Here is a 27,783-nt window from a genome sequence, read left to right as displayed (position 1 = left end):
AGGTCACTCAGCGACCGCTCATGAGACATTTAATGCGGAAAGAATTTTGCCGGATTGGAATACTCAGTTTTGTTTTGGAACAGATTGGCACTCTTTGTAATGGGCAGGGCAGCTATCGCCAAGATGGTGTTCCTCCTGTGTTGTCTTTATCCCGTTCAAAACTTGTTATTTCCGCTGTCCCCTCGGTTATTTGCTCGACTGGATAGTTTTCTGATTTCTTTGGTTTGGGCGGGGCACCACAGCAGAGTGGCTCTGTCCACACTGCAGAGATCAGGAGGATGGAGGGTTGGCTAGGCTCATTATTCGGCTATATTATTATGTTGCACACCTGCAGCATGCTACAAAATGGTTGGTTGAGTCCAATACATGAAAGAGGCGACTTTTTGAGGGTATGCTGGGCACAGATACACTAGCGCGGATTCTGATGAGAGGTGGCCGCTCGGAGGGAGCAATCCCTCACCTGGTTTACAAAACTGCAAGAATTTGAGAACAGGTTGTCAAGAAGGTCCTTTGTTGTGCACCCTTTGACAGGGAATTGAAGGTATGGGACCTGGCTTCATTTTGTGATATTGAAAACCACATGTCTATGGATCACTGGAAAGTGGGTGGATGCCTCTTGCCAGGGGAATTTATTTCCTAATGAGATGTTCCTTTCCTTTCAAGAGGCGCAGAACACATCTGGTCTGGGTCCAGGCCAATTCCTGCAATACGCAAAGCTTGAAAGTGTTGTGCGAGTGGTCTGGCGGGATTTCCCGGCTGCCCTATTATCCTCTAAGGTGCTGGGGGACTGATAAACTGGGGGATAAGGGAAACATTTAATTACCTTGTTTTATAGGGCTTTTCGGGAGGATAGGCATAGTACAGGGGAGTCATAAATGACGGACTCATATCCCACTCCGGCATCTTCATGAAGCTGCGAGTGGCAGTGGGCGGAGGCGCTGTTCCCTTGAGGAAGTAAGTCATGGCGCGATGGCTAACGTGCGAGACACTCATAATGTTGGGGTTGTTAGTTCAGGGGGAAACAATGGATGATTGAAAGCAATGTTTTGTAGACACTACATAGAGCATGAATTTCACACTGATTTTTGACTGAGTGGAGTGCCGTGGTGACGGTGTGTTGGTCACAACAGAAGTGATGGAGTAGTGGGCAGAGAAAAGTCCAGATGGGAGGGTCTCCGGATCCTATGCCTATTACACAGTGAAGTGATTACTGTAGGAAGTTGGCTCTGTATATACTATCTCAAAGTGAGAGATAGTGTGCACAGAGTCCAAGGGTTCCCCTTAGAGGCTGATAGTGGCAAAATTAGATAATACTAATGCTTTATTTTGTGGTAGTGTGGTCGAGCAGTGGGCTTATCAGAGGATAGTGTTAAGCATTTGTTGTACACACACAGGCAATAAATGAGGAACACACACTCAAAGACTTAACTCCAAGCCAATAGTTTTTATATACAAAAACATTTTCTTAATTTATTTTAGAACCACAAGATTCAAGATTTGAGGTAAGTACATAAAATGCAAGGTACTTCACACAGGTAAGTATAGAACTTTGATTTAAAGCAGTAGTACACACAGTTTAGGTTAAAATGGCAAAAAGCTATTTTAAAAGTGGACACACTGAAAAAAATCAACAGTTCCTGGGGGAGGTAAGTTTGGTTAAGTCTTTCAGGTAAGTAAAGCACTTAGTTAGTCTCCTGGGCATGGGCAGCCCACCTTTGGGGGTTCAAGGCAACCCCAAAGTCACTGCACCAGCAACACAGGGCCGGTCAGGTGCAGAGGTCTAAAGGAGGGCCCAAAACACATAGGCGCCTATGAAGAACAGGGGTGCTCAGGTTCTGGTCTGCTGGCAGGTAAGTACCTGCGTCCTCGGGGAGCAGACCGGGAGGGGTTTGTAGAGCACTGGGGGTGACACAAACAGGCACACAAAACACACCCTCAGAGGTACTGGGGCGGCAGTGTGCTAAGTAGGCCTCGGGTTTGCTATTGAGGGCAATGGAGGGACATGGGAGTCACTTAGGCGATGCAGGCAGGGCACAGGGGGGCTTCTCGGGCCAGCCACGGACTGGGTTAGGAAGAGGGCCACCTGCTGGTCACTCCTGCACTGGAAGGTGGTTCCTCTCGGTCCTGGGGCTGTGGGTGTAGTGCTTTGTCAAGGCGTTGAGTTCCTTGTTACCAGGCAGTCGCGGTCAGGGGGAGCCTCTGGATCCTCTCTGCAGGCATCGCTGTGGAGGTGCAGGGGGTTGACTCAGGTTACTTATGTCATCATAGTCACCTTGGAGTCCTCTCTGCGTGTTAGTTCTCTGGAGCTCGAGCCGGGGGCGTCGGGTGCAGAGTGTGAAGTCTCACGCTTCTGGCGGGAAGAGTGAGTTCTTTGGAAGTTGCTAAAAAGTTGCAAAGTTGTTGCTGTTTTTGAGCAGTGCCTCTGTTCTCTGGAGTTTCTTTGTCTTTTGGGTTCAGGGCAGTCCTCAGAGGTCACTGGTCCCTGTCGAATGCGTCGCTGTGCATGTTCTTTGAGTCTGGAGACAGGCCGGTATGGCTGGGGCCAAGTCAGTTGTCGTCTCTGAGGGGCTTTCAGGTCAGCAGTCCTCCTTCTTTCTTCAGGTTGCAGGAATCTGATTTCCTGGGTTCAGCTTCGCCCCTAAATACTACATTTAGGGGCGTGTTTAGGTCTGGAGGCAGTAGCCAATGGCTACTGTCCTGGAGGGTGGCTACACCTTCTTTGTGCCTCCTCCCAGAGGGGAGGGGTCACATCCCTATTCCTATTGGGGGAATCCTCCAATCTTAAGATGGAGGATTTCTAAAGGCAGGAGTCACCTCAGCTCAGGGCACCTTAGGGGCTATCCTGACTGGTGGGTGGCTCCTCCTTGTTTTCCTCATTATCTCCTCCAGCTTTGATACCAAACTTCCCAGATTTCAGGGTAGCCATTATGGAACTGTGGAGTTCGTGTTTGACAAAATCCCAGACCACATACTCTTTATGGCTAACCTGCACTTACAATGTCTAAGGTTTTGCTTAGACACTGTAGATGCATAGTGGTCATGCACTTATGCCCTCACCTGTGGTATAGTGCACCCTGCCTTAGGGCTGAAAGGCCTGGTAGAGGGGAGGCTTACCTATGCCACAGGTAAGTGAGAGGTGGGCCTGGCACTCTGAGGGGACTGCCCTGCTGACTTAGCCATTTTCTCCCCACCAGCACACACAAACTTTGAGGCAGTGTGCATGTGCTGAGTGAGGGGTCCCCAGGGTGGCAAAAGACATGCTGCAACCCTTAGAGACCTTCCCTGGCAACAGGTCCCTTGGTACCAGTACCATTTACAAGGGTCTTATCTGTGTGCTAGGGCTGTGCCAATTGTGGGATAGAGTTTAGGGAAAAAACACTGGTGCTGGGGCCTGGTTAGCAGGGCCCCAACACACTTTCAATCATAACTGGCATCAACAAAAGGAAACAAGTGAGGGGGTAACCATGCCAAGGAAGGCATTCCCCCCCTCTCCCCCCAAAGAAAGAGGATGAGACTAACCTCTCCTAAGAGAGCCTTCATGTTCTAAGTGGAAGAACCTGGAAAGGCCATCAACATTGGCATGGGCAGTCCCAGGTCTATGTTCTACTAAATAGTCCATTCCCTGTAGTGATATGGACCATCTCAACAGTTTAGGGTTTTCTCCTTTCATTTGCATCAGCCACCTGAGAGGTCTGTGGCCAGTTTGAACTATGAAGTGAGTACCAAAGAGGTATGGTCTCAACTTCTTCAGGGACCAAACCACAGCAAAGGCCTGCCACTCAATGGCACTCCAACGCTGCTCCCTGGGGAGAAACCTCCTGCTAATAAAAGTAACAGACGGGTCAAGGCCATCATCATTTGTTTGGGACAAGGCTGCTCCTATCCCCTGCTCAGAGGCATCAGTCTGCACTATGAACTGCTTAGAATAATCTGGAGCTTTAAAAACTGATGCTGTACACATAGCTTGCTTATGGGTGCCAAAGGCCTTTTGACAGTCCACAGTCCAGTTCACTTTCTTGGGAGTCTGTTCTGTGAGGGGTGTCACTATTGATCCATATCCCTTCACAAACCTCCTATAGTATCCAGCCAAGGCATGCCCCGACTTGAGTCTGGATTTTTAGAGCTACCAGTCCAGAATAGGATCTTGGGTTGGAGTGGCTGAACTTGACCTCCACCTACAAGGTGTCCCAAGTACACCACAGTACCCTGCCCTATCTGACATTTAGATGCCTTGATATAGGGGCCTGCTGCTTGCAGGGCATGCAAAGCCTTCTTCAGGTGGACCATGTGATCCTGCCAGTTGGAGATAAAGACAGCAATATCATCAAGATAAGCTGCACTAAAGGACTCCAAGCCAGCAAGGACTTGATTCACCAACCTTTGGAAGGTGGCAGGGACATTCTTTAAGCCAAAGGGCATCACACTAAACTGGTAGTGCCCATCAGGTGTAGAGAATGCTGTGTTCTCTTTTGTTCCAGGTGCCATTTTTATTTGCCAGTACCCTGCTGTCAAGTCAAAGGTACTTAAGTATTTGGCTGCACCTAATTTATCTATGAATCATCTGCCCTTGGGATGGGGTGAGCATCTGTCTTGGTGACAGAGTTGAGCCCTCTGTAGTCCACACAAAACCTCATCTCTTTCTTGCCATCTTGGTGTGAGGTTTGGGGACCAAGACCACTGGGCTAGCCCAGGGACTGTCAGAGTGCTCAATCACTCCCAACTCCAACATCTTGTAGACTTCCACTATGATGCTTTCTTTGACTTGGTCAGACTGTCTGAATATTTTATCCATGACAGGCATACTGTCTCCTAAGTCCACATCATGGGTACACAGGTGTGTCTGACCAGGGGCCATGGAAAAGAGCTCAGCAAACCGCTGCAGGACTTGCCTGCAGTCAGCCTGCTGTTGGTCAGAGAGGGTGTCTGAATAGATCACTCCATCTACTGAGCCATCGTTAGAGTCAGTGGAGAGGAGATCAGGAAGATGTTCACTCTCTGCTTCCTGGTACTCATCTGTAATCATTAACATGTTTATATCTGCCCTGTCATGAAAGAGTTTAAGGCGTTTAACATGGATCACCCTTTTGGGGGTCCTGCTAGTGCCTAGGTCCACCGGGTAGGCGACCTGACTCTTCTTTTCTAGCACTGGGTAAGGGCCACTCCATTTGTCCTGAAGTGCCCTGGGAGCCACAGGCTCCAGAACCCAGACTTTCTGCCCTGGCTATACCTCAACCATAGCAGCCTTTTGGTCATACCACATCTTCTGGAGTTGTTGGCTGGCCTCAAGGTTTTTGCTTGCCTTTTCCGTGTGCTCTGCCATCCTTGAACGTGGGCCTAGTGCATAGTCCAACACATCTTGTTTAGGCTCATGGAGAGGTCTCTCCCAGTCTTCTTTTACAAGTGCCAGTGGTCCCCTAACAAGATGGCCAAACAGAAACTCAAAGGGGGAAAACCCTACTCCCTTCTGTGGCACCTCTCTTTAGGTGAAAAGCAGGCATGGCAAGAGGACATCCCATCTCCTTTTGAGTTTTTCAGGGAGCCCCATTGCCCTCAAATGTCTTGTTAAATCTCTCCACAAGCCCATTGGTTTTTCGAGGGTACGGTGTGGTGAATTTATAAGTCACCCCACAATCATTCCACAGGTGTTTCGGGTAAGCTGACATGAAGTTGGGACCTCTGTCATAAACCACCTCCTTAGGAAATCCCACTCTGGTAAAAATACCAATGAGTGCTTTTGCTACTGCAGGGACAGTAGTGGGACTAAGGGGAATTGCTTCAGGGTACCTGGTAGCATGATCCACTACTACCAGGACATATACTGGTTCCCTGATGCTGTGGGAGGTTCAAGTGGACCCACTATGTCCACTCCCACTCTCTCAAAGGGGACCCCCACCCCTCACCACTGGAAGTGGAATGAGGGGGGCCTTTAGATGGCCACCTGTCTTACCACAGGCTTGACAGGTGACACAGGAGGTGCAAAACTCTTTTACCTTCTGGGACATATTGGGCCAGTAGAAATGGTTGACTAATCTCTCCTATGTCTTGGTTTGTCCCAAATGCCCAGCAAGGGGAATATCATGGGCTAAGATCAGAATGAACTCCCTAAACTCCTGAGGCACTACCACCCTCCTAGTGGCACCAGGTTTGGGATCTCTTGCCTCAGTGTAAAGGAGCCCATCTTCCCAACAGACCCCGTGGGTTCCACTGACAGTTCCTTTTTCTTGCACAGCTGCTTGCTGTCTTCGGCCTTCAAGAGAGGAACAAGTTTCTTTCCCCTTACACAGCTGTTCCCTTGAGGGTCCCCCTGGGCCCAAGAGCTCAACCTGGTAAGGCTCCATGGACTCAGCCCCCCCAGGGGATAGAACGTCTTCCTGTGAAGAGAGGTTCTGTTTCTTTTGCTGCGTTGGAGCTGGTTCTCCAGTCTTCTTTCCTTTTCTCTTGGAAGGTTGGGCCATTCTTCCAGACTCTAACACTTCTTTTTCACCCTGAGCCCTGCTCTGTGCCCTTGTCTTGACACAACCAGTTCAGGGATACCCAGCATGGCTGCATGGGTCTTGAGCTCTACCTCAGCCCATGCTGAGGACTCCAGATCATTTCCTAGCAGACATTCTACTGGAATTGCAGAGGAGACTACCACCTGTTTAAGGCCAGTGACCCCTCCCCATTCTAATGTCACCATTGCCATGGGATGGACTTTAGTTTGATTGTCAGCATTAGTGACTGGATATGCCTGTCCAGCCAGGTACTGTCCTGGGGAAACCAGTTTGTCTGTCATCATTGTGAAACTAGCACCTGTATCCCTCAGGGCTTCTACTCTAGTTCCATTGATTAAGAGCTGCTGCCTGTATTTTTGCATGTTAGGCGTCCAGGCAGCAAGTGTGGCTAAACCCTCAGAGACTAATGTAGCTTCAGTGTGAACCCTGATTTCCTCTGGATACACAGTTGATCCCACCTGGAGACTGGCAATTCCAGTGCTAACTGGAGTAGTACTTGTTGTGGGACTTTTCTTGGGACAGGCCTTGTCTCCAGTTTGGTGTCCATGCTGACTACAGATTCGACACCAGGCTTTCTTAGGATTAAAGTTTTTACCCTTATACCCATTTGAGGACTGTGAAGAGGCTCGGGCCCACCCTCCTGAGCAGGTTTTTGGGGCCCTGTTGAAGACAGTTTACTTTTTCCCTTGGATGTCTCACCACTCTTCCCCTGGGGAGGCTTTGTGACCCCTTTCTTTTGGTCATCCCCTGTGGAACTCTTAGTCACACTAGTCTTGACACAATGGGTCTGCCTTCTTTCCCAATTCTTGGGGATAAATTGGAACCAGGTCTACCAGATGCTCATGCAGTTTGTCATTGAAACAATTACTTAACAGATGTTCTTTCATAAACAAGTTATACAGCCCATCATAATCATTTACACCTCTGCCAGTTGTCCAACCATCTAGTGTTTTGACGGAGAAGTCAACAAAATCCACCCAGGTCTGGCTCAAGGATTTTTTTTAGCCCCCCTGAACCTAATCCTGTACTCCTCAGCTGAGCATCCAAAGCCCTCAAACAGGGTAGCCTTCATGAGGTCATAAGATTCTGCATCTTTACCAGAGAGTGTGAGGAATCTATCCCTACACTTTCCAGTGAACATTTCCCAAAGGAGAACACCCCAGTGAGACCTGTTTACTTTTCTGGTCGGACAAGCCCTCTCAAAAGCTTTGAACCATTTGGTGAAATATTAAGACACAATGCATTTTCATACTACTTAAGAAAAGCCTTCTGTAACAATGATGTGGCTTTCCATAATGCAGATGAGGCAGGATTAACGTTTTATTGTCCAATGAGTGAGTGTACCAACCAGCAGCCACTCAACTCCTTACCCTCACTCACTCTCCCCTTAACATTCTAGTTCTCCCCTTGTCTACTCATATTCCAATGGGTTTACGTTACAGAAAGCTAGATACCAAACATCTGTGTGTACAACAAACAAAAGCATAGCAAGTTGACAAGACAACTATATTAGAAATATCACAGAAACTGAAAATAACACAAATACATGAGAAAATATTCTCTATGTACACACATTACTATTTTCTTGTATCAAAAGAGATCTACACATCTCTAACCTTCATTACAAAGTCTTCAAGATGTTTAGGAAATTTCTTCTCTCTCTGTTGCTTTTACTTAAACTTCCACGTAATTGTTTACCATCATTTTGCACACATTCCTTCTTTCTTTTCTCCACACTTGTAGCTCATGGGTTACCTTATTTAAAGACTACTACCCTATTCAAATGCCATACTTTTGAGCCTTCTGTATTCACATAATTCTTAAATGGCAGCGGTGGTGGTGGCGGCAGCAGTGGTGGTTGGATTAGGCCAGTGCGTCTTGCTCAGGCAAGGTTGCCTGTTCTGTTCTGTTCTTGGCAGTGCCACTATTTATTCAAGGAGCCCCCTCTAGTGGCACCCGTGATTTGCTGAAGCTGCTGAATCTGCCCCATTGCTCGACTATACCAATTGCAAAACAACCTCTATCAACATAATTGACTTAATTCTGCGAAGCCTGATAAGTCTCATCACAAGCTTATCTGGCAAGTTTCAAATGGAATTTTATTATTACTAGGTGTATCTCCAAGCACTTAGCACTCGGAAAAAAAATCAAATTTGTCAAGTACAACTGATGCTAGGTGAAGGAAGAGGTACATCGCTGTGGAAGCAGCCTGTCTAGTGGGGGATGTTTGCAGGTTTAGAACTTAACTACTCTGCATAGCTTTGTGCTTACAACAGACCCTCTTGAAACCTGAGTCTCAGCACTGAGGGGAAAAACGTTGCCAGAAAAGGGAGACACAACAGTATTCCCTGCTACTCGGCAACAGCGGTGTGGGTGTTTGATCAGTCAAGTGTAGTGCTGGCCTGGGGGGCTCCGGCATCTTAAGTCTAGAGTGCAGTCATTGATAACAAGGCGGAGTTCTAGGACTGTAAAATTTTAAAGACATAAAATTAAAATGAATGTAAGAAAGCAAAGATTAGGTTGTTTACTTCAGGGGAGGGTCTGCGCAAAGACTAAATCAAATCTTCATCGGAATAAAGATGCCCCTCTCTGATGATGCTGAAAGGGGAAAAAAAACAGCTATTCAGCTTGTGGGTAAAAGACAAACAGCTGCAAGAGGAGGCGAATTTGATTGTGGAACTAAATGGGGGGTTGTAATGATATTTGTGTTTTGCCCACTGACTCCACGTTGCACTTAGTCTAGCAGAGTACGTCACATCAGTAACCATCAGCTTAATTTTGCCTATTGACTTTCTTTTAGCATTAGCCAACGCCAAGTTAAAAGTTGCAAGTATTTTTCTATGTCCAAGTTATGCAATGTGCTATTTGCTCATGTTTTTATTCTGCGTGTTCTTTCTCACCAAGGGCTTAGGAAGATAAGAATGTGCTAGGATGATGATTATGGTATAGCAAGGAACGATTTTGTTTTGAGAGAGGGCACCTTGGGATCTTTGTCAATTCCGACGTGTTCCTTTCAAAACGGACCTGAAGTAGCCAGCAGTTTTGAATAACCAATTGCAGAGAGGGGCGGGCGGTTTCTAGAAATCTCCTCCCTGGCTTGTTTAAGGTTTATAAGAGACCCAGGATTGGCGGTGAGGAGATTCAGAGACTTCAGTCAAGATTGAGACATTAATGCCGGACATCCCATGAGATCTCTCTCTCTCGACAGCGGATCTTGGAGTCTACGGCTTGAAGCTACTGAGAGAAAGATGAAAGAGCTACTGTGCCCCATGGTGATGAATTGTTACTAATTATTTGCTTTGCATTGTGTATTTATATATATTTGCTGTTTGTAGATTGAATATTGTTTGTACATGTTTTCATTTTATTGTTGCACACATTTTAAACATGCTCTTTAAGTTGTACTGACCTTCCTTTACAAGCCTTGCAGAGTGATTTATTAAATGTATTTCCTAGACTAAGAGTTGCAATCCAGAGATTCTTCTCAGTGTGGGTGTATTTCAGCTCGGTCAGCAGTGAAGCAAAACAGGGGTGTAATGGGAATGTGAAATTGCACCCTTTTGTTTCTGCCTCGTTTGGCTGTGAAGGGGAAAAGCGGTCTGGATTGCAGAAAGATTCTGCACATAATGTTGAGGGTGTTGCACTGATTCCCCCCCATAGGTTTAATTCCGCCCTTTTCTACATTAAATTCTACCCGGTCAGCCACAATAGTGGCACCTGAGAATCACCATCCTTCCCGCAGGAAAAGCTCGATCTCCCCACAGTGTCCTATGTTCAGGAAGATTTTTCATTGATCTGTGTAGGAGGTATGATCTGCAAGACGAAAAAATGATTGCGAAGACAGGGGGTACATGTCTGTGATGATTCCCACAGGCTTGCAGCTTTATAGTAGCACCCCCTCATAGAATTCTCCTTTGAAATGGCATCTCTCTAACTCCAGACCTTGATGTAAGGGGGTTTCAACTTTTCCACCCTCCCGAGGAAGAGATATACGTTTCAGCTTCCCTACTGTGCTTAAAAAGGCTTTTGTGCTCAATTTTAAAGTTGTTACAAAAACTGGTTCTGACTGTGTTCTTAATAAGGTAACAAACATTTCAGGGGAGCATGTAAGTAGTAAACTGGAAAACATCATGAGCCCAGGTGACTCAGGGATAACAGAAGGGGCCTTGATTCACAGTTTGAGAAATTATCAGGAAGCAGCCGCCTGGCAAATGGATTTTTGCTCGCAGGCCAGTAAACCACAATGTAAGAAGCCTATTAAGAACGTCTCCCATATTGAAAGCTCCATAGAATCTATAACGTTCATTTTTAATACTTAACATTTTTAATACTACTCCCAATGCAAAGAGTCTGGATGGGGAGAGTCAGGGAACTGTACGTAATTTATTTCCAATTTTTCAATCAGAAGGGAGTGAGGGTGAGCCTGTTGCCCCGGAGGTTGAGGCTGAGAAGAGGAAGGAAAAACGAAGAGGGAAGAAGAAAAAACCCCTCCATAGATTTTAAAAAATGGTTGTAGGAGGCTTTGTTTTAGAGAGGGCACGGATGTCATACAGCACGTAGAAGCATAATAGGATCTCCACAAGCACCCCCTCAAGTCACGGATTTTGTTCATGGTTCTGCTAATGTAGTGGCAGAGGAAAGGGCAGCAGTGCAGACAGAAGAATATGGCGAGCTTTTGTCCAAGTTGCCATCCTCATTGAACCCATTGGCTGCACCTTTCACAGAGATGGGTGTGAAAAGGGGTCTACCATTGCATGAAGGATTATTGTACTGTAGATTCGCTTAGGCTGGATTTCATCCCCTCGTTTGATGCAGAACTAATTCTAAGTAGGAACTTGGGCCTCAATTTTTTTCTGGGACTGAATTTAAAGCGTATTCAAAGAAGTGACATTGTTTGGTTTTCCTAATACCCTTTTAAGCTGGTTTTAAAGCAAGGGTAACTTTTTACTCTAAACTTAAAGCAAATCTGGTTCTAAGATTTCCTGAATGCCTACAATCAATGGGGATTGATATTATTCCAGTATGAGACGAGGATAGGCTGCTTCTCATGAAGCAAAGTTTCTTATCAGGCACCCCCGCTCTCGGCTGGAGGTTGGTGCCTGATCTAAGGAGGTAGAACATCTATCTAGATAAGTATGGTAGACAAGTGACCATTAGAGAACCTCTTACACTTCCCGTACAAGGAACCCTGAAAGAGGATCCCACCAAGTGGAACTGGTTACCTGGTGCATTATCTAGTGTTTCGCAGAGTAGTCATCTGCCATGGTCTTTTGTTAGCAATGAGCTAAAAATTATATTTTGCAATGCTGCTGGAATAAAGAACAGCCAGGAGAAGTTGTATTATTTGTGCTCCTTAGACGCCAATGTAGTTTGTCTCTAGGAGACCCAATATTCTGAGGACTGGGTTTCTGGAGATTATATTGCCTTAGATTGCAAAGCTTCCCCATCAAGGAGGGGTGAGGGGGGCATGTGAAGGGAGGGGTGGCGTGCCTTCTGATCAACAAAATTCAGTGGAGTTTCGAATGTTACAAAGATCCTAGTAATCTTTTCATGGTAGTAACCATGTGCATGGGTGGGGGAAATCAGAAAACCCCTCCGCTATTGTTGACAAATGCCTATATCACTCCTGAAGCTCCTTATGATGCTCTCTTAGGTGAGGTCTTCCCTTATATTAAGAAAGAGACAGATATGGTACTGTCCCCACATATAATCCTGGTGGGGGATCTGAATTGCAAAGTATCTAACTTTGTGCTTGACCAGTTGCATGACCCTGACAAAGAAGATGCCATGCAGATACCCCCAGCTCTTTTCCCTCCTAAAATAAAAACTAGTAAGAGTGGGAAGATTTTGGTGACTCAGTTGAAAAAGGTGGAAGGTTTGGTAGTGAATGGGAGCCTCCCCTCTGACTCCCCAGCTTCAAATACACATAAGGCATTGGGGGGCATCCATATTAGACTATGCAGTGGTGGGATGTGCCTCCTTCTTTTTACTGAGTGATTTAAATGTTATTGACTTTTCTCTTAGCACCCATAATCCCCTTATTTTTTCTGTAAATGTTAGGTAATCACCTGCTGGTTTTGGAGGTTATATGGGCAGGCTGCGAGGTTTAGTAGGAAAACTGGAAGAATGCACTGGGACCTTAGGGCAACTGGAGACATACGAGATCTCTTAGAGGCCACCCTTGATAAACACCCTGATTGGATGGGAAAAGAAATAGAATGTTTTAATACCCTCATAAAGCAGATAATTAAAGTTGTTAAACAAACATTCAGCTGTGAGATGGAAGGGAATTCTCAGTCCCCTTCTCCTTCTAAACCGGGAAATAAATGCTGCTAGTGAGGGAGCAATATTTGGATTTCATTTCGGAGAGGCTTGCCAAGGTGCAGCTTTTAACAAGCATTTGCAATGCAATGGGTCTCGCATATTTCAAAGTTGTCATCTTTCGACAACAGCGCCCACAAGCAAAAACAAATGAGTGGAAACTGAGAAAAGTGGACTTAACAAACGAAAATAAAGTTAGCTTTAAAATATAAAACTTTGCAATTTTGTTTGTCCTGATGGGCACGTTTTGGCCAGTCAAAAGCCTTCTCCTTGCCGGGCACTGGAGGTTAGAATAAAATAGTACCTCAATCACGTCTGGAGCAGCGAACAGGCGCTAATTAAGTTGAAATCAATTAGTGCTTGATCCCTGCTCCACACAGAGGAACGGAAACAATTTCATGCATGCCTTAATAAATTATGAGGCTGTAAAGAAGAGTGCCACGCAAACCAACAAATGGTGAGCGACAGATGGGCTCCAAGCCCTTTACTGAACACAACAGTGTCTCGCATGCACTTGCAGGCTCGACCCTAAAAAGTCGGCTGAAGGTTTATTTAAAGAAAGAAAGAAAGAAAGACAGAAAGAAAAAGGAGGATAGGTTCTGGGTAAGACTTAGGGAGGTGGTATCTAAAGGTCAGATGAGGTTCTTTTGGGCACTTGTTGGAGAGGGATGCGGAACAAGGTCCAGTTCTTTACCGGTAGCCACTGAAGAAACAAAGTGGGTCAATTATATTCAGGGGATCTATGCTGCAAATGTGGGAGCCACTAATAGATGTAGAGCAGAAGACTCTTCCTTTCATGGTATGCCATCTCAAAAAGAGATATAATTAGTAATTAGGGGAATGTGCCTATCTGCTGCAATGGGCCCTGATGAAATGCCAGCATCTGTTATAAACTAAACGGACCTCTCTGGAGTAAAACTCTCTGCCCAGTGTTTAGAAGTTGCTTTGCAACAAAAAAGTCCCCCCTCTTGGAAGGGGAGAGTTTTAGTTCCACTCTTCAAAAAGGGAATCCGATTTAACCAGAAAACTACTGCCAGATCGCTCTTCTGGATGCAGTTGGTAAAGTGTTTGCTGACATAGATTAATTAATGGGCGGAAGATCATAAATTCATCCCAATGGAGCAAACAGGGTTTAGGAGAAAGCATGGAACAGTTAGCAATATGTCTGACCTTCAAATAATAAATGAAAAATAGGTCTGTGGGGAAATGGCCTATATGACGTTCATATGTTTTTCCACAGCATTTGATAAGATAGATTGTATCACGCTGTGGAATAAGCTTTCTAGTTTGAGTATGCCAGGTTCCCTCCTGGAGCTAGTTTGTGATATTCACACTGACACTTGGTGTAGCGTTCTCTTGGATCGGGATAGGCGTTTAGCCCAAACAATTCCAACCCCAAATGGGTTAAACACAGGTGTTTGCTTACCCCTCTCCTTTTCCCCCCTTTATATCTCTGACCTTCCAGATATTGTGGCCCGGAGCAGGGTTATCGCACCATAAGTTTGGGGAAAATCCATTGCCTTATTGTAAGCTGACGATATAGTCAGTTTTGACCTTACGCCGAAAGACATTACAACAATTTGCTGAGACCCAATTCCCGGAGGATTAATGTATCTAAAAGTAAAGTTATGTGCGCTCATAGTAGGAGGGGGAAAAAAAAAAACTGCATTTGGAAATTTTGCATGGTCTATTGAGCTAAGATCCCCGCTTCTCTATTATATGGCATAGAACTGACTGATGTCTTGAAGTGTTTTTTTTTTGTTTTTTTTTAAATAGGACGGAACGTAGAGAAACTACAATTAATTCAACTCATTCAGTGGCTGCTTTAAGATTAGAAATTGGCCTGAGAAGCGCTTATGTCCAGGCTCTCGCAGGGGTGGTGCGCTGGATCGTGTGCCTGTGCCTAGCAAAGAGTAATCATGATTCTCTAAGTTACTGGCTAGGAAAATGTATTTTAGATGGTCCAAAAGAGTATTCAATAATCTATAGAGACTTCATTGCTACAGCAAATCTATTGCAATTAGATCCCTCTTTAATCTTTACTTTAACTAGGCAGCAACGAAAAGTTTCTCTAAAACAAGCTACTTGGGCTTTAAGTTTTCCTTTGGATAAAGAGGTTTGCACTTTAAATAGGGGCCATTCTTCGGCTATCGACTCCTATTTAATAAATACAGCACAGACTTATATTTCTTGCAACCTTCCACATGGAGTGCATTGTTTCTGGATTCTGTTAAGGCAGGGCATGCTTCCTTTGAACCCACTTTTGGCCAAGTGGTATGGCTCTTCAGCAGTCTGTAATTTGTGCCAAAAGGGCTGCCAAAAACCTTAATCATGTTTATTTGTTTACCCTACCCTCTTACAGTGCCGGCGGACTTGGCCTAGGCCGATTTTTAGGTTGCTGTCCATTCTTTCTGTCTCTGCATTGCTAAAGTTACTTTCCGTAACCCCAAATGAAATATTCAGTAATATAATGTTTAATTTTTTTAAGCGTTTTAAAGTTATATTAATGGGATATTAGTGGCACGTTTGGTACTGACAGCATGAAAAGAGGCTATATGTATCTTTGGAATATAAATGTATGTTGGAACAACGCATGCGCCAACCACACATGCCTGAACAACGCGGTCGGAACAACGACCGTGTTGTTTCCACGAATGCCTTTCCCACGCATACCCTTACAACGATTTTTTGTTGTAATGGCATGCCTAGTAAAGGCATGTGTGGAACGGCATGTGTGGTTTTCACATGCTATCCCCCCACCTGCCCTAAAAATACAACTACCCAGATACCCTCACCCACCTGGAACCCTAAAACCTACCCAACCCTCCCCCACCCGCCCTAAAAGCCACCGACCCCAACCCCAAAAATAAACACTACCTGCCCCTAAAAACAAACTTACCCCAACCCCCCACAAACCAACCGCCCCAAAAAAAAAAAACTACCCCGATCCCCCATGACAAAACTACCCCGATCTCCTACCACCCCCCCAACAACCACCCTACCCCGACCCCCCCCCAAAAAAAAACTACCCTGGCCCCAACCCCCGAAAGCCAAACTACCCCAACCTCCCACCCCCAAAAAACAAACTACCTCGATCCCCCACCCAAAAACAAAAAGTACCCCGACGCCCCACGCCCAAAACAAAACTACCCAATCCCCCACCCCCAAAAAAACCAAACAACCCCAACCCCCACCCATCAAAAAAACATCAACACCTGCCCCCAAAAACCAAACCACCCCGGCCCCTCACCCCCAAGAAACAAAACTACCCGGACCCCTCGCCCCCCAAAACTACCCCAACCCCCATCCCCCAAAAAACAAAAGTATCCCGACCCCCCACCCCAAAACCAAACTACACCCGATCTCCCTACCCCCAAAAACCAAACTACCCCGACCCCCCCAAAAACCAACGATCCCCCAGCCGTAAAAAACAAACTATCCCGACACCCTCAAAAAACCAAACTACCCGATCCCCTCACCCCCAAAAAATAAAAACTACCCTGATGCCCCACCCCCAAAAACAAAAGTACCCGACCCGCCCCTAAAAACAGAACTGCCCTGATCCCCCACCCCTAAAAACATGAACTTCCCCGATGCCCCACCCCGCCCCTAAAAAAAAATATCCTAACCTCCCCCCAAGCCCTTAATCCACCCCACCCCTAAAAACTACCCCCAACTCTGCCCCACTTAATCCGCGTCCTCTCCAGTTGCTGACTCCCTTTTTCTCTGCCTTAACCACGCATGTGCGATGTTCAACACATGCGTGGTTAAGACAGAGAAAAAGTGAGTCGTTGTTAACACAAGCGTGGTTCCGCTTGCGTTAACGTTGGTCGTTGTTCTGGATGTTCCCCTTGGAATATTACTTCCCTGGTCTGTAGTGGATTCCAGGCAAGTTGATATGTTGCCTCTTTTCTTCTCACTGTCTCTGCATTGTTAAGTCACTGTATATTCCCAAATTAAATATTTTGCAATAGTACTTGTTACCTTTTAAGTGTTCTTATAAGTTATAATCATTGGGTTTTAGTGATACATTCTGTAATGATGACACAATAAGAGTCCATGTGTCCCTTTCAAACTTGATCTTGAATGGGATTGAGATGTTAGCTCTTTGAACTCTGGACATTCCCTATGAACATCCTCTTGTTCTTTGATGGGATGGCCTCATTTTGCACCTATGAAATTGAAGATACTTGTGTGTGCCCTCAGGTACCTTCTACTGTTGTTAGAATGGAATCTGTTTTAAAAGAATGTTTTAGAATTCAGGTTCGTCTTCATGATGTTAGATATTCTAGGCTGGGGCGGGTGGTTTTATTGTATGTATATAACTGTATTTTATTTACTTGTAAGAATTTGAGTTTTTATGTGGACCTCTGCAGTTTTTCCTAACATATATAAAATAAAACTTGACTCAATGGATGTTACAATGGCTAGAGGGGAGCTGCCAGAAAGCGGGAGATTGATTTCTAAATGCCATCTTTATGTCCATTGGGGTGGTTGACGCTCACTACGATTCCGAGGCAGCAGTTTTTGCAATATGCGAGTATATCCCACACTGCCTGTCAGATCTGGACTTCTTTCCCTGAGGAACCGGAGCAGTCTCAAGTCCTACAGATGATTTTAGATCCCAGCTCCTTTAAGAGTATTATCTCCCGGCTAAATGCAACCCTAAAATATGATTGGCAGACAAATACTGCACTGAAACGTGCCACCTGAGACAGAGAGTTAGACTCCCCGCTTGCAGACGGGAAGTTGAACAGAGTCCTTGCGCAGGTGCAAGAAGTAGCCAGTAATGCCCAATTTAAGCTGGTGCTGTTTTGTTTTCTCTACAGAGCATACTTGACTCCACAACACTTGCACAGGGCTTATCTGACACGCCTGGCAGGTTGCGCTTGGTGCAGTGTGATCCCAGCAGATTTCGGACATGTTGCGTGGCACTACGTATGGCTACAGCTGTTTTGGGGTGAGGTAAGGCAAGAGGTGTGACAAATGTAACTGTGGAGCTTAGCACCCAACACTGCCTACTGGGGTTGTTGCCTCTTCCCAATAAGAAGTGAAAAATGTGGTGCAAATTTGCCCGACTGGACTTGGTGCAAGCATGACGATGCATAGCCATACACTGGGCCAGCCCCACCTCACCGACTCTCACTAAAAGAAGGGATGACTTTCTGGAATGAGTGACTGCGGAGGAGTGCCGGACCTGGAAAGTGTGCACATCAAAGCCCCCACCCCCACTTCTAATAATCACAATGTGAATACTTGTACACGTTAGTAAGGCCTGCCTGACCAGAATAGTATGTTTGGCATCATGAATGTGATTGCATTTTTAAAACAGTAACAGAACTTAACTGCAATGTTGAAATAAGTCTAGACATATTTAAACATTGCCAATTTATTAGAATAATAATGAAAAATTCAGAGGGGGGGCCTTATGATTGTTTTCCCCACTGGAGGGCACTGCATTAAAAACTTTGAAGATCACTGCTCTACAGGGATGGAGAAATGAATAATATATATACTTGCCTGCCGGACATCTTGCTTCATAAATCTACTTGTCCTGTAAAAAAATCTACTTGTCCCTTTGGTGCCATGGAGTGCGGCAACAAGATATGGCAGCAATAATCAGTAAAGAAAAGCTCTGATAGTAGCCTTTCTGATTATGCCAGGGCTAACTATAGTAGGGCTTGAATACTAGCAGCTTCCCTATTTCGCCACCTATCTGCAAGTCTACATACTGGGGTTGGAGGCAGTGGTAAGCAATAGTTCAAGGGTTGGAATGTCCTTTCGAGTCTGTGCAAACCTACTAACTTGTGCACTTTTTAATGTTTTACCCACTTTTATCACGCTCAGCACTCTTAACCACTTACGGAGAAAGGTCGAAAATGTACTCCTGACAAGGGTCAGAAGTAAAACTTCTTCCAGAGAAAGTGAACTTGTAAATGCTTAACAGATTTTTGCATGAGCAAATCTACACCTGCAGATTTGCTTGTGCTAAAGTACAGTTTAAAAAAATATTTTCTAGGAGTACGATTTCCTGCTCTACTTCTATAAATTCTGGTGAATTAATGAAATACACAAATCTGCACTAATCCAAAAACATAAACCATAGGTGCATTTTTGGGACTTTCTTTAAGAATTGACCCCAATTAGGTCTGGTGTTAACGAAGATCTTCTTATTTATTAAAATTCTCTCTCCCTAGCCATCTATCGGCTGGCTTCACTGTGACTGATCCTACTTGCAGAACCCACTCCTACTCAGCACCAGGATCCCCTCATAGGTGACACATTTTGAGCTCTACAAATTCATGTTATCTTACAGTACTATTATCCCAATCTGCTGTTTCACGAGAAGCATATTGGCACACAAAGTAGTTTTGTTCAGTGCCAAGGTCTGATTAGCAATGTGCGCTTTTTTAAACGAAAAAATATGTTGGCTTTTGCTCAAATTTGTTTACAGTGATGAAGGCCCAGCAGCTCCCACAACAATAAAGCTTTACAAAAGTCGTGTCAAAATAAGACACCAATTACAAAACCAAAATACTCACCATTATTGTCAGACCCATTAACTTTGCCAATGCTTGTTTACACTGACTTTCGATTGTGAATATTTTTTGGAAATACTAGCATGCGTCAAGACATTAGAGTAAATGATGCTTCAAAGAAATGTTACCTAAAATTTACCAGTAGTTTAGCAAAATGTTTTTTCTCCTAGTTGCATTTATTTGTGAACATTTTATTTTGAAAGCTGGAAATCATCATTCTTGCTTTCAAGCTTCTGCAAATATTTGCATTTCATCAATGAGCATTGTGAGAGCATTATATGTTGCCCCATATTTTTAAATTTTGCATATCGGTGTACACATTTTTTTTTCCCTCGAACCACTGTCAGTAGTGCAGTTGGAGCTTACAACATATATTTAGAACACTTACTCCAACAATAAAAGCTTTGTATTAATGAACCAGAAATACAAGTTCCAACAGCATTTACATGTAGACACAATTATTACTTCAACTGCAGACAACTCCTTTCCCTGCTCTGTAATATGGTACTGTAAATTGGCAGCCAAAAGGTTTGTGCTGCAGGGGGGCGGGTCTACTTGTCCCAAGGACAAAATAAACCTGAAAACTTGTTATCCTTGACCCCAAACAAAATATGTCCTGGGCGTTGGACTAGGGGAATTCCACACCCCTGCTCTAACACTAGCATTTGTTATAACAGCTGATTTAGCTAATTGATTAAAACTCTTCACATTTGGTGCTGCATTCAGTTATTCCTCTAAAGCAATGAATTCCCTTTCACACTCATCATGCCACGCATATCCAACTAACCCTTTAAAAAGAAAAAAAATTCTCCTATTACTCGTTTTCACTGCAGTAGTTTACAAAACTTATTATAGTACTCCACTATTCACAAAAAATGGACAAATTCTTCCTTATTTAAGGGCAATACTAATTTCTATATAGTGTTTATTAATTCCCCTTCAGGTCTTATTCCACTTCCAGAAATGTTATGCCCCAAATACTCAATGGCAGTTTTCCTTAACTTGCAATTCTTTACGTTTACCAAAAGATTTACCATACTGAATATTTTAATAACTTCCCTCATCCTTGCATAATATTCTTGTTCATTTCTTCCAAAAGCTAACACATCATCTTGATAAACTTTGAGTTCAGCAAACCCTCTCAGCTTCTTTTCAATCTATCTTTGGAAGACAGAGAGGCTGCTGAAACCAATCCAAATGGAATTCTCCCAAAACAAAAAATGCTGTAAAACCCTTGGATTTCTCATCCGACATAATCTGATTGTACACCGAACCAAAGTCTATGGTGGAACATACTTTGGCTCCAATCAACCTAGTCAGCATCTCCAAAATATTAGGGATCGGCAACTTATGGAAACTTATGCACCACAACATGTTTGTTTAACTCGTTAAGACACACACATACCTTACCTCACCATTTGACTTCCTCTCTGTCACCACAGAAGCCAACCACTCTGCCTCCTCTGCTTCTTCTATTATACTTTTACTTTCCAACCGATGCAACTGTTTCTCCATTTCTGGTTGTATTCCAAAAAACACATTATTCACCTTACCTTCCGCTAACAGAGGGAAACTCACCATTGTAACTAGTTTGTCCTTTTTACCTCTGGATGACTATAGGTCAAAAGAGCTGAATCAATATTCATATAGTGGGTTAGTGTTAAGGTGAGGGTTATGAGACTATTCATTATACTGTAATAATATGATTTGATGAAAATATAATTCTTTGCTCACACCATGGTGACTTGCAGTTTCTATGTTTTCCTATGGAGAAAATGGCAATACATAACAGTGAATTTGGGAGCCAGTCGGATTTTTTTTGGTCTCTACTGGGATGCTGTCCGATTTCTTCCTGATTTTGCTGCACAATTGAGCGTCTATTTCCAAATTTGCCCATTACTCTACTTTGTTCTATCACTGGGAGCCTTCATGGCAATGACTATGCATTTAATTAGACTCTTACTGCATCTGCATTTTATTACTTCTGTATTGTAAAGGCCTAAAACAAAAACCACAAAAATGTTACTAGGCCAGCAGGTCAAGTAACTTGAATAACCTACTCGACCTAACTGTAATGTATTTGACCCGTAAATGGGTCTCGAATTGTGTGCTCCTAGCCAAATAGGTTACAGACTCGCCTTTTTCTTCATTCCCACATGATTGCACCTTCAAATATGTAAGCTCAGCATTTCTGCAGTACAAAAAAACCTCTTTTGTTTGATTAAGTAGACTAAAGCTTGCTGCATGTATCACAAGAATCTAGCCCATATATAGGGTACACATGACCCATGACTTGCTTTTAATTTACTAAAAGCATTGCCATCGGGGCAGGAGTGTTTCTCAGTTTGATTAAACACTCAGTTTTAACAAATATATTACTAAACTATTATGTGGTAGCATACTGTCATCTACACACTGTAATTTTCCACGAAATGTCCAAAACCCTTTTCATTAACTTGCAGCTTTACTGATAAATCTATATTGTATTAACAATCTGTGAAAACTGGGTTTCAAAAAAAATATCCTTTGCACATCAACACATAACGTATTCTGATTTGTTTTCATCCTATTAAATAATTGTTTCATCACACAGAAATACAAAAATTTGACTTTCACAGCTACTGAAATATATTTGTAAATGTTTGTACAGATGACTGTCATTTAAATGTTGTGTTAGGTCACTGTTGTGTTTTGGTATGCCACATTCTAAACAGCAGGTCAGACAGTTCACCTTACAAAATCCTGCAGTTAGAAGGAAAATTAATTGTAAGACAAACTTACTTTTGACCTCTGTCTGTGAACAAAGAGCAAAAGTGACATACAAGAACAAGATTTAAAAGCGTATTTTATTGCTCTTCCACTTTCTGACCGAACAGAACACCTGTTCTTTGTCAACTCGACAGAAGGGGCGAGTAAGTCCTAAAAATAGCTTGCGCTGATCAAATGACTGCCATAACTAGTGGTTGAGTAGATTTTTTAGCCCTGATTGTACCTTCATGGTTTTACTAAATTCTGCTCTACGATTCACTTTTTGAGTCAGTCCTTTGCTTATTACTGGTATTTTGAAGCGCTGTTTTAAACCTTGTCCCTGGGACACAATGCCTTGTGATGTCAGATTAGCACCATCCCAAATCCACTCAACATTTGGGCACGCCATGCCTTGATAATTTGTTAATTTGCTCCCATCTAGCATTAAAACACGCATTAACGCTAAAAGCTATATAATTAACTAAGAATGTGACTCACAACACACAAGGGGCCAGTGCTAAAGTATTTAATGCAGCTTGCCTACAAGATGTGAGCCGCAAGATCACTATTAGACCTTATGACAACTAACTAGCTGCTGTTGAGCATCATGACATCTTATCTTACATGTCAAAACTAATCAACTAGAGCAGCAGATTCTGAACATGGATGGGACTTACCGTCAGAATCCTCACCAGAGATGTCGAAATACCCGAGTGCCTCTATTTGTTAATTCGGAAGATCCGACTTCAACATCCGATGGCACGAAGACGTAATCAGAAAGCTGGGCTTCAAATACCTGGCGGGCAGTGTCGATTACACGATGGGCTTTGTTGTTTTTGCTTCCCAGTAAACTCAACAGACTACTAGAAGAAATTACCCGCCACGAAAGAGACAAGCCCTCTGTATGCAAAAAACCCGCCACTGAATTTGCACCGGAAGAGATCGCTCTGATCCGGAATCCGTGGTCCAGTCGCACGAGAGCCGGCGTTTAGGCATTTCAGTCTGTGCTCGCTGAGTTTTCTCTAAACTGGAGTCGGGAGCACCAGATGTAGAAGAGCCGAGTTGGACGCCCGAATCTGCAATCGTTGCGTTTCTGGCATGTCGGAGGAAGCAGGGTGAGCAGCGCAGCAGGGGCCGACATTGCCCTGTGAGCGGGTCAGTATCGGGGAGTGGGTCTCCTGCTCACATGCTAATGCGGGTAAAAAAACGTTAAGGTAATTTATGTGATTCCTGTTTATATCTGACAAGCTTTACCTAATCTTTCCTTCCATTTGAGTGCTTTTCCAGGATATTGAATTACGTTTTTTTTCCGGCAACATACAGGGTTGCCAGTAATATAAGAAGCTTGTTCAATTTGAAATGTCTCTACATGTGTAATACATGACAGCTATAGCTGAAATGCCCTTGTCACCAAGGTGGTATTACTAATACTGCGTGATTGTTCACTCAAATATCAACTTTAAATATCTTTTGGGAATCTGTTTTTCTCTAAACATCAGGTTTCAAGTTCTGAAAAGACACATTTTAGTCTTGAATGCACACTTTTCAGGAATACGTACTTTGATTTAACCAAACAAATGATTTTTACCTAGTAGGCTGAGGCTCACACAGGAGAGCTACTTCCAGGTCGCTTGAGAGCTACTTCCAGGTCGCTTGAGAGCTACTAGTAGCTTTCGGTCTACTTGTTGGAAAAGCCTGGAGTAAAGCTTTTTTGGAGGTGAGTTACATTGGATTATTATGTCATGTAGATCGTTTTGCTATAACTTGAATGAAAGCTGCTATTAAAAAAATGTTTTGGTGGTCTAGAGTTGATTTGGCTATTGAAAGGTTTGTGAGGTATTGTAAGCATTGTTTCATGGTAACGAATCTTAACATATGTTACAACCACCCAAATGTGATTTTGATTCCCAGGTATTGATGGGTGTTCGGCCATTGGCATGATGGGTCTTACACAGAATCATGAAATAGATTATTGTATTGTTGGATTTATTTACAAAACGGCCTGTGATTAAAGAAGTAGACGCACCATATACAGATTTGGCTTAAGAGTCTTTGGACCAAACATTCATGATTAAAAGTAATCTAGCATCATTAGATAGTAACATTAGTGTCCAGCTTACGCCTCAGAAAGCCAAGTTTAGTTTTGAAAAACTTGGTATAAAGCACAAAACTGCATAATTATATAATCCTAGTGGTAATGGCATGGTGGAAAAGTTCAACCACGTTATTAAATGCATTATTCAGTCTGCCATGAATTGCAATATGGATTGGATCAAATAACTTGCTAAGATGATTTGGGCTAATCGAGTCACTTGCAATGAAAACACTGGTTTGGCACCATTTGTAATGATGTGAGGATGGGAACCACAATCCTGATTGGTTATTTCTTTCTAGTGTGAAACAGTGGACTGTGGAGGATGTATACAATAATTTTTTGGATAACCATGACATGAGTAAGGTTTTTTATGATGTTAAACATGGTGCCATGGCTTCAGAGCCAAACATGGCTGTCGCCCTTTAGTAGAGGTCTGCCTCACTGAGCGGCGCAGAGGCTTTGACGGCTGAAGGCCTCTGGGGATGCACTGACGAGAGTGCACAGCCACGCCTTGTGGTTGGCTTGAGGAGAAACTTTGAGGTGCCTCAGGGCCCTGTGGACTGTTGTGGGAGCAGGCCCCCCACTTCAAAACCCTCCCAATCTTCTGCACAGAGGCTGGGACCCTCTGAGGGAGATACCCAGACACATCATGGGCTCGAGGACTGCAATGTGGGCCACAGACACGCTGTTGGCTGACCGGGGGTGCTTGGGAAAAACTGGACCATCCCTTGATTGTTTCCCAAGCCGGGCAGCTAGCAGTGATGCTAAGTTGCCATGTGGCCTGTTGTTGGGCTGCATCGGTGGCTCAGGGCAATTGAGTGAGGGTGCAGAAGCCAGTGACATGACCTTGCTCAGCTGCCTCTCAAGAATATGCTCCTCTCCGTCAGCAGCTGGCCCTGGGACTGTCCTATTGATCTTTCTAGCCCAGAAATGAGATGGTGGGACCACGGGCAGGGACACAGCTACAGACTGATACAACGGCCCTATAACTACAGAGTGGTCTGCTTATGAGGGGGCAGAATTGTTGGTTTGAGGACTCTTTGGTCCCTCTTGTTCCTCGTTGTGTGTGCCACCTGAATGCATTTTACTCTGTCAGCTTGCAGGGGATCCTAGACACCTTTAGCTCCTTGCTGGCTGCTTGTAACCGGGATTGGCCTCCTTCCCCACCACCGACTGTTGCCTGGTGATTCCGCTTCTGTTGCTGGGGTCAGAGCTGGCTGCATGAAGCTTGTCCGGAGCCCCTTAGTTGAAACCGCGATATCCGCGGGGCCAGCCCTCATTCAGCAGCATGCTTGAGCCACATGGTGATTGACCTTAGCAGAGCGGGCCCACCCAAGGTAAATGTTACTGGGCCCCTCTATTTGGATTTGTCAACAGGAACATTTCATGGACGCTTTGCCCAGAGTGCTGCGTGGAGGTGTGTGTCTGGACCTGATGTGGAGCTGCTCCTGTGACAGCCATTCTCCGGGGTGACCTTGGGGCCACATCCATCAGGCACAGCAGGAGCAGGCATTTGACTGTGCACACCCTATGATTGGCCAGAGGGTGGCCCCCCTGAGTGCCCCCCGGTGTGTTTTACCCCAGCATAGGCGGATCTTCCTACCAGCACCCCTCCCACCCCAGCTCAACATGGCATGAGACAAACCTCCTGGATCTGCATCCCAACAGAAAATCGACAAATTCACTAAACAGCTGGCCCTGGCAGATGACGCTGGTGGCAGCCGCCCCCCACCGAGGGCCTTCCAGGTTCATCCATCCTACAACCAATCCAAGATCTCAAGGACTCCATGAGGGATAAAATGGGAGACCTAAAAGTAGCTCTAGCCCTGATCTGACAGGACCTACGGAACACTCCACATAGGGTCACAGGATGGAGAATAGGCTTTTTGAGACTGAGGATACAGTCAAGTTGCACAGATCTTGCCTCACAGCTCTGTAACGCCTAGTGGGGCAGCTGGAGGCTTGAGTGGAGGACACTGAGGGCAGATCAAGGCACAACAGTCAATGCATTGTGGGCATTCCAGAGGAGACTGAGTCCACCTCCTTCAAATCTGCCTGCCTAAAGAGCTGGATACCTACGACGGAGGTCTCCACTTGCTTCATAGTCAAGCAGACGAATCAACAGAGGTCTCCACTTGCTTCATAGTCAAACGGACGCATCGAGCATTGATCGCGAAGCTCCCAGTGGGTGCACCTTTCTTTTATTGCCCTATTGCTTAACTATGCAGATAGAGATGCGATCCTCCGTGCGGCACATAAAGTGGGATCGTTGACATTTAAATCCTCCCCTGTGGTTATTTTCTCGGACTACACTCCTAAAGTCTAATGGCAATGCTGTTCATTCCAAGAGGCAAAGCAAAAACTCAGAGCCATGGACACCGGTTACATGTTTCTCTTCCCAGCTTGCCTGAAGGTTATCTTCCAAGACAAGACCCTTTTCTTTGACTCACCGAGACGGCTTGGGACTGGCTTGAGAAGCGCAACGCTTTGCACAAAGGAGGGACTTTCTCACAAGAAGGAAAAGGGAGATGGGGTCTGAAGCCGAGAGACCTCCAGGTGAGGTGTGCACTGTTTTGCAGAAGAAGCCACGCCACCAGGACCATAGAGCTTTCTCCCTGGGCCTGGAGAGCTCTCCCAGGTCGGGGTGAGATCCAGCTGTGGAAGGGAGGTGTTGTGTAGCCATTTAAGCTATAGCTTCTTACACGTTAGTTTAGCAAACTAGGTCTGCCGCTGTGCACTTTAGCATAGACATATTTTATTCAGCTTTGTTTTTATTATTTTAACAATAGCCACATTTGCGGCTTGTTTTATTTCTGTATCTAGCTGTTCTTTGCCTAGGCCAGCACTGCGTTTTTAAACTAGACATTTCTTTCACTCTGCGCTTTTCTCAAGGATGCAGTAAGATAGGTTGCCAGCAAAATGGGGTACGCTTTGTCTCTAATGTTCACAGAGACATACACACTCTTACGTGGGGATCCTTTCTTGGAACGTCAGCTGTTTTATTATAAAAACATACTTTGACCCATGTACATTAGAGGGAGATTGCAGCCAGATGACCACAACTGTATGCTGATTGCTGAGTGCTTCGTTGCAGCTGCTTTTGTAGAGTACAGGCCTCTTGCTCAGGTTTGAGGGATGATGTCTTCCCAGGGGAACCTGAAGGGCAGAATTAGAGCTTAAAATGCTGTGCTCTAACATAGCTTAGGTAGGACTATTCTTAACGGTCATGGTGACAATATGGTAGCATTATTTTTATGCTTTACTGTTCTTGTCACAATTTTAATCCTGTCATGCTTCATCGTTGTTGCATTACATGCTTTATTATCTAAGATGCAGTTACTTCAATAAAACCTTATTGAACTATACTCTGCCTCTGCTTGTCCTTGCATACGTGAGACTAATGTATTTGAGAGAAACGGATGAGATCTGAGTGGCCATGATTTCCCTGAGTAGTCAATTGTGTCATGCACTCAGTTACCCAATCATCCCTGCTCTAGGGCGGAGATGAAGCACTGCTAGTTAGCTAGAACAAAACCCGTATTAGGCAGACAGGTGTCACCTGTAGTGGGTTCATACTCATTCCCCC

General features: G+C 44.6%; 1 protein-coding gene across 1 annotated transcript in view; it reads right to left on the bottom strand.

The window, feature by feature from the left end:
- Positions 1–23,075, bottom strand: part of MCM10 (minichromosome maintenance 10 replication initiation factor) — a 93,929-nt gene extending 70,854 nt beyond the window's left edge. The window contains exon 1 of the mRNA XM_069228674.1: positions 22,780–23,075. The gene's annotated coding sequence lies outside the window, so the exon portion shown is untranslated. The remainder of the gene's footprint in view (positions 1–22,779) is intronic.
- Positions 23,076–27,783: the final 4,708 nt, after the last annotated feature.

Source organism: Pleurodeles waltl, chromosome 4_1 (genome assembly GCF_031143425.1).
Source record: "Pleurodeles waltl isolate 20211129_DDA chromosome 4_1, aPleWal1.hap1.20221129, whole genome shotgun sequence".
Lineage (NCBI taxonomy): Eukaryota > Metazoa > Chordata > Amphibia > Caudata > Salamandridae > Pleurodeles > Pleurodeles waltl.
This window is presented reverse-complemented; position numbering and strand designations above follow the sequence as displayed.